Raw genomic sequence first — 7,521 nt, 5'->3', positions numbered from 1 at the left:
GCTGAAAGACATCACTATTTTCCGAAAAGAATAGTGACATCTTCAAATGGTAAGCCTTGGGAAGAACAGCAAATTTCTACTTAATCTCAAACTCTAAAAAAAATTAAAACCTTCACCCTGTTTATGTTATAATACAAATTAAATATAACATTAGCAGGGCTGTCAGATTGACTTGACAACCTCTGCCTATGTGTTTTCTCTAAGGGCCCGACTTACATAAGAGAAAATAAAAATTGTGCATTTCAGCTGTTCTACTTTATGTAGATTGCTTGTCTAGTCAGAGGCAAGGTGTCTTCAGGGAGAACAGGGCACAGAGGATATAAGCTGGAGGAGGCAAGGCGGAGAGAAATCGGGCCAGAGAGGGACTAGGAATTAGAGAGAAATTTAGAAACCTCCTGCACGTGGTGAATAAATAGTGAACATAGGAAGTACAGACAATTAAAATCAGGAAATAGCCAAAACACATAATCAATTTGATATAAGGACTTTGTACAGAGTAAATCTTAAGACCCAAAAACAAAATTTAAGGAATTATGAATTGCTAAATGCAATGTAGGATCCTAGATTGAATCTTAGGATAGAAATAGTTCATCAGCGCAAACACTGGGGAAAGCTGAATAAAGTTTATAATCCAGTGAATAGTATTGTCCCAGTGTTAGTTTCTTAATTTTCGGAAATGTATCATGATTCTGTAAGATGCTGACATTAGGGGAAGTTGGGTAAAGGTTTACTGCAACTCTACTATCTTTGTAACATTTCTATACATTAAAATAATTTTAAAGCAAAAGGTTAACATTTTTAAAAAGGAATTCTGAATACAGAAATTAAAATAGATCTTGAATACATTATTAAATAATCAAACATGGTTTCAGAAAACTAAGTGCTAATCCATCCCACTTTGAAAGAAAGATTTCACCTGGTTCCTCAGGCTGCCCTGGCATTTTGTCTTCCTGTTGTCATAGCCCCACTTTACATCTAATCTGACTCTTTTTACCAGGCTTCATTTCATCCACAAGGAAAGAAAAACGCCTGGGTGACCATGCCTTACTTAGCCTTTCATATTCTCGATTTAGCATTTCTATTTCCTGAAGCAAAGAGATTCCTCTTTAACCTTTCTCATCAATGAAATTAATCCAGCAATTAATCATTTCTGTTCTTTTCAAGCTTGTTTCAAAATTTCAGTTCCTCCTAAGATCCTATCTATGCACATTTGGTTTAATTGGGTGGAAAAATATCTAATGTGGACTATTAAATGAATGTCTTGGTGTGTGAGCAGTAGGGGAAGTAAATGCTGCTTTTCCAATGTTTAAGGAATGATATTGGCTGGCTTAATAAAAACAGATTCATTGAACATTTTTATATACTCCAATACAACAAATATGTATTGAAAGCCTTTTACAAGCCACATGATGGAAAAACAAAGATAAATGAAATCCCTAACTTCAAGGAGAGTCCATCCTAGGGAAGACACAGCACAGCCTAGTAGAGAGGCAATTTCAGTGTGTTAATTGCTATTAGAGAAGTATAGTATAGGGTCTGATGGGATTGTATAAGAAAGGCACTGGGACTATGGCCAAATGCACATTCAATCATTCTTTTACCAAGTTTTAAAGTTATGAAACACACTGAAATAGTGCTTTCCCATGGCTTTTTTAACAGATGCTTTTTCCCTACACACAAAGGATCTTTAAATTGTTCTACTCTAGACACAAAGCATCTGTGACATGCCATTTTCTGTGAAACACATTGTTGCATTTTTGTCTAACATGTTATTTTCCCAATGACTATTTATCAACTGCTCTATGTTTGTCTAATGAACAAAAAGTGCAAGGCAAGGAAATAAACCTCAGTAAAACAATAAAAAGGCAACCATGCATCATCGATTTAGCAGGGGAGGAAAGGAACAAATAAAAAGAGCACAGAGACTCAGTTGGTTCTGAATACCAGGAAACGGCATCTGTGTTTCTCAACAAGTAAACAGCATGAACTCTGCCAACTAGTTGGAAGCACTGAGAAAAAATAAAAAGTCAGCCAAGTTTTAATTTAAAAAAAAAAAAAAACTATTCAGCTGTATTCAGGTGATCCAATAGGACACAGTCACAATCAAGAGGCTAAAAAAAGTAGCAGTGATAAGATTATACACACAGTACAAATTCCTGCCCATACACAGTAACTTGTTTTACCATTACCACTAATTCAACCAAGGCAAATATTTTAATATCTAGAACCACTCATGTATCAGTCAGCTTGGATTGCCATAACAAAATACTATTGACTTTGGAGTTTAAACAACAGAAGTTTTTATTTCCCACAGTTCTGATGCAAATAATGAGTAGAAAACAATATAAAATCACAGGTTAAAGGTAGTTTCTGGATACACATCTTCTAAAAGCAATTAACTAACTGCAGCATGTCTAGAGATGTCAGTACCTTAGGCATACCTTCCTGATTATCAAAACGAATAAGGTATCCTAGGGAACCGGCCTATCACACATGGTAGGAAATAATGTAGTAGTAGGATTAGGACTAGGCAAAAGGCAGTGGATGCAAAGACAGTTCTAGTAGACGAATAGTATTTAAAAATCTGAGAAATAGTAACTTTCTAAACTTACATTCAAATTAAAATAATGTATTGATTTTCTGAAGGTAGCTTTGGAAGCATATTTAAAGGCATATTATGAGAACATGTGTGTGTGTGTGTGTGTGTGTGTGTGTGTGTGTATTTCCCCAGTTCTATCCTGAATGTCTGGAGTGCCTTAAGGTGGCACATTTTAACCTCTCAAATCTAGGCACCCGTATTTATTATGCAGTATTGTAATTGCATCAAACTAATCTGGTTCAACTTTTATGTAACAAAGTTGTGAGGTTTTTTTTTCCGGTTTCCATGGACTCCAGGTTGAAGGTCACCTAACCTGAGCATGTCCGGATGAACCAAGTGTGCGACCACAGGTGGAGCCTAAGTGCTCTGACAAGAGTGACGACTGAATTAAGAAGCAGACACCATATGGCAGGATCCAGGGGCCAATCAGATACAGTCATGTCATCAATCCATGGCAGGATCCATTCAGATCATGCTTCTTGGCATCACCTCATTGCAAAATTCAATGAGATCACATCTCATTACCCTATGCTTATACAACTTGACCCAGCCCCTAGTTCAGGGAGATACTGGTTTGGGAACTATCTCAATGTTTTCCTTACTTGTTATAAGTAATAAAATCTCCTTACTAAATGCTCCTTGGTCAGGGTCATTAGGCTTATACTCACCAAGTGACCAACCCCCCCACCACTGCCAATTGTGTAAGTAACAGAATGTATTGACAAATATTTTTCCATAACTTATTAAAGTGAAATGAAGTAAAATATATAATACTTTAACAAAGAATGATTTTTTAATGTGAGAAAAGGAACTCTAGCACAAACACAAATATAGCTCATAAATTTGGACAATGTACTTAACATCACTAGTAATCAAATTCCTCAATTGTAAAATGAGGACGTTAAAAATATGATCTCTTAAGATTCCTTTGAATTTTGAGACTACATGTCTTTTTTATATGATTGAACTTCTAAGTATAAAGACTGCAGAGACTCTTTGATTAGATAAAACGTTAAGCATTTTTAAAAATATTCTAACTTAAAAATACCATTTTATTTTTTGTACCATTTACATGTTATAATTTCTCCCATTTTTTTATGATTTTCAAGTTTAATATATTACATGTAATACTATAAAAATAAATTGAAGTTTTAAGGAAAGTCCATTATTATTAAAAGTTTACTACTCTGAGTCTGGGCTTTCTGACAATAAAATATACCAGAGCAAAAGCCCAAGAAAGTACAACAAAGAGGTATACTAACTGACAAAATAGCTGCTGCAACATGCCACAGGCACTTCAGGCCTAACATTTCTGAAAAAAGCATGGAACGCGTGGATTCCCAGGAAAAAACTGCCTCAGATCATTCGTAACAGGAAGAAATAGTAAGTGACCTCTCTAACAACACTTACTAGTAGATACTACATCTTTCCCACGGCATTTTTGTTTGTTTGCATGTTATTGAGAAGTTTGCATGTTTTTGAGAAGCGGCAGTTGTTTTTGAACAAGTGAGGGCAACCTATACCCCTGCATCAGTACTTTGTGGCTGAAAACCCTCCCTCCGAAGGCTACCCATGTCAAAGCAGGTGGAGACCTCACAGCGCACTAATAATGTGTCATACTTAATGAAAGTTCTTTGTCTTAGTGCTTCCAGATGTATAAAAGTTACATAGCCAAAACCTTTTGGGTTCCATGGGATATGTGGGTTGCTGGAAAGCAAGCAGCTCTGGTTTGGCATCCATTATCTCTTCGTGGTTTTGCCTTATAGGTGCTTGAGACTGATCAAGGATTGTAAGACATATTGTACCTGGAAGGGCCATGGGAGATGGCTGTCATACTCTCCTTGCATTGTGTGAACAAAAAGGGATATATAGTTTGCACAGCGCTGAGCAGTCGGTAACTGAAGGTGCAAGCGCATTCACAGTTTGTACCCAGGTTTGCCCGTGTAGAATCCAGGGCTATGAATCACAACAGGTTTCTCCTCTTCTTGACATTTCAAATGCATTCCCAATCTTCCAAATGTAAATTCCATTGCACTGCTGTGCTTCAATGTCAGCAACTTTGTCCTCAAAGGTTCGAATGGTTCATTTGAGCTCACTTACATATATACTCTGAGTTTCTATTTCATCAGTCAGCTCCTGGATTTGATGATCTTGTCTTACAAGGTGATCCTCTAACTGGTGACTAGTTTCCTGGAAATTCCAGGCCTCTGAGATATACCCAGAGTCGGGTATAAGGCTCAAACTATGAACAGCCTGGGTCAACATTCTTGTGTGATAGGGTGTTTTCATGGCAACCAAAAGTACGGAATGTGCATGGAATTGGGGCTGTAGGGCAGTCTACATCATAATATGAGGCATCTGTTCTCTGATGAGTATAGTATTGCAGTATTCACAGATGACATTTGCCAAAGGACAGTTCTGGTCCACGGATCTCTTTATCTTCAAATGCCATGGATGCAGCACAGTTGTCACAAGATACCTGTGTCCTTGGACAATCCTTCAGAATGTGAATATTAATATGGAATTTTTGGAAGGGACGCTGGCATTGGGGACAATCCATAAGAGCAAACTCACAATGTGCTTGATGATGCTCAAGATGCCTCAGTTCCATCTTGTGCAAACAACCTTCATTTGGACACTTCACCATCGGAGAAAGAATCTCACGTTTTGCAAAACTGTCTGGAAATAGTTTATTTTCCAGCAGTACTTCATTGTCAACTGGACATTTGTGACCTGCATCCCTTATTGATTTTATGATACAGGCTTTGCGGAACCTATGGCCTCATGGCGTTTGCACTGTTTCTCGTAATGCCGTCAAGCAGATGGGGCATTCATACTTGCTTTCCAAGGGTGGGTCAAACTCTACATCATATCCCTGGATCTCCTCCATAAAGGAACTGGAGAGGTTCCCCGTGCTGGCAGTTCCACCCACACTATCATCTTTTGTTGCAGCGCTACAGGAGCTGGCCATGGCCACACAGTAGTCACTTTCAGACTGGCTGGATCCACAGCCGTTTTCACAGTTTAGCAGACTCATAGTAACTTGATTATCACATGCTTGCTCAAGTGCACTGGGCGGCAGAACCAGGCGGGCAGGGATCCCCGCCAGCCACACGACTCTGATCAGCCAAGGACTGATAGAGGATGGACACAGACACTACGCTTCGAGAGGAGGCTGCTTGGACCTCAAACTCTGGGGTCAAAGTGCGCCATCGCCACCTCCGCGGGCCGCTGGCAGGCCAGTCCCCAGCTGCGGACGCCACTGCTTCCACCTTCTGTAATTTCTCCCATTTTAAAACATTTTTTCTCACTACACCCTGTGAGAAAGATTCCAGTCTTCACTTTGCAAATGAGAAAACTGAAGAAAAGACAGGTAAAGTGATTTAGTTGAGCTTGTACCACTAGCCAATGAATAAGACTCTGATGCCCTGTTTGAACTAAATCCAGTATTGTTTCTTCACTTGTCTGATAGTATATTCTACTCTTCAGTGCAAACGAATACCATTTTTTAATGGAAAATGAAAAATTATTCTTCAGTCAATTATAGTATTACCTAAGAATTTATTGAATATTTATACTCCTGTGCTGAGCTTTGGCATTCTATTAATTAAATCAAAGTCCCTGCAGGATCCCTCTCTAGAAAGAAAATATGAATCTATAGACATGTTTGTAAAACTGAAGTTTCCAGCACTTTGCAGTATTTTCCACTCACCCACGTTACTCGTTTCTACTCCTCTTAATTTCTACCCTTTTTGTGTACTACCAAACAGAAGATGCCTTCTTTGATATTACCTAGAGTTTACTTACAATTATGCATTGACTTGAAGTCATGGCAAGAGGTAAACATGCAAGGGGAAGGTACAGTATATGATATGATTACTTCTGTGTGTGTGGCTTCTTGGTCCAGATACATGAGAACTGGTTGCTTTGTGTTGCTAAGCTAATTATAGAATAATATGGTTGGCTGAAGAATAATTTTTAAATTTATATATATAAAATGATGGAACATAAAGTCTTGCTTGCATGAGCAGCTAGTCAAATAAGTTATAACAATAGTGGACATAATAGAACTTCTGATGAAGCATAACAATTGAACAAATAAGAATAATTCACTAAAGGAGATTTCATAACATTATACTGTCTCCATGTGATGGAAAGATCACCTTATCTTTGCATGCTAGACCACTAAGAGTTGACCATGCAGTATATCAGTATAATTGCTGCACAGTGTTTCTGCTCTTTGAAACACTGGGAGCCGAGAAAGGTTTAGAAAAACACATCCTAAACAATATTTATCTTTATTATTGATAGACAATTGAAAATATTGGGAGTTTGAGTAAAGAGTATAGCTTGGTGTTTAAGAGCACAAACTGGGGAGATACATGATATTCAAAATAATGGGCTAAGCAATGAAGGACTAAATTCCGAACAAAATAAACAAGCTAAAGAAAAACAGTGTTCTCTATGTCCTGGACTAAGCTGTGACTACAGGGTTAAGATAAAGGGATGGCCTGGACTTGATATATGGGTCACCAGTGAGGCTATATAATTGAGAACTCTCATTCCTCTTCTATTAATCATTTGTTAAAATGCATTGAGGAGAACCACATTCTATTCAAGTATCTCCATATACATAAACAAAGCTTTCTAGCAGGTTTCATTTCCAAACCCTTCAGGGAAGACAATTACCTTTCTACTTAGGTGAATTTGGCAACTGAAGTCAGAAGAGTAGCTCCTTTGGAGTCTTGGGGCAGGGAATACTGCTAAAAATATAATTCATTTCTTGTGCGCAGGACCCTTTGTATTAAAATGAATTGCTCAGTTTCATTTGTAGGAAAAAAAAAAACATTTTACACTGCTGAAACACAGCTGAGAGGCATTTTTGTCAAATAATTCTTAGGTATAAGAGAAGATGTATGAAA

General features: G+C 37.8%; 1 pseudogene; it reads right to left on the bottom strand.

The window, feature by feature from the left end:
• Window positions 1-4,116: 4,116 nt before the first annotated feature.
• Window positions 4,117-5,636, bottom strand: LOC112632055 (annotated as a pseudogene).
• Window positions 5,637-7,521: the final 1,885 nt, after the last annotated feature.

Source organism: Theropithecus gelada, chromosome 9 (genome assembly GCF_003255815.1).
Source record: "Theropithecus gelada isolate Dixy chromosome 9, Tgel_1.0, whole genome shotgun sequence".
Classification (NCBI taxonomy): domain Eukaryota; kingdom Metazoa; phylum Chordata; class Mammalia; order Primates; family Cercopithecidae; genus Theropithecus; species Theropithecus gelada.
Note: the sequence above shows the minus strand (reverse complement) of the source record. Positions and strands in the feature narration are given on the sequence as shown.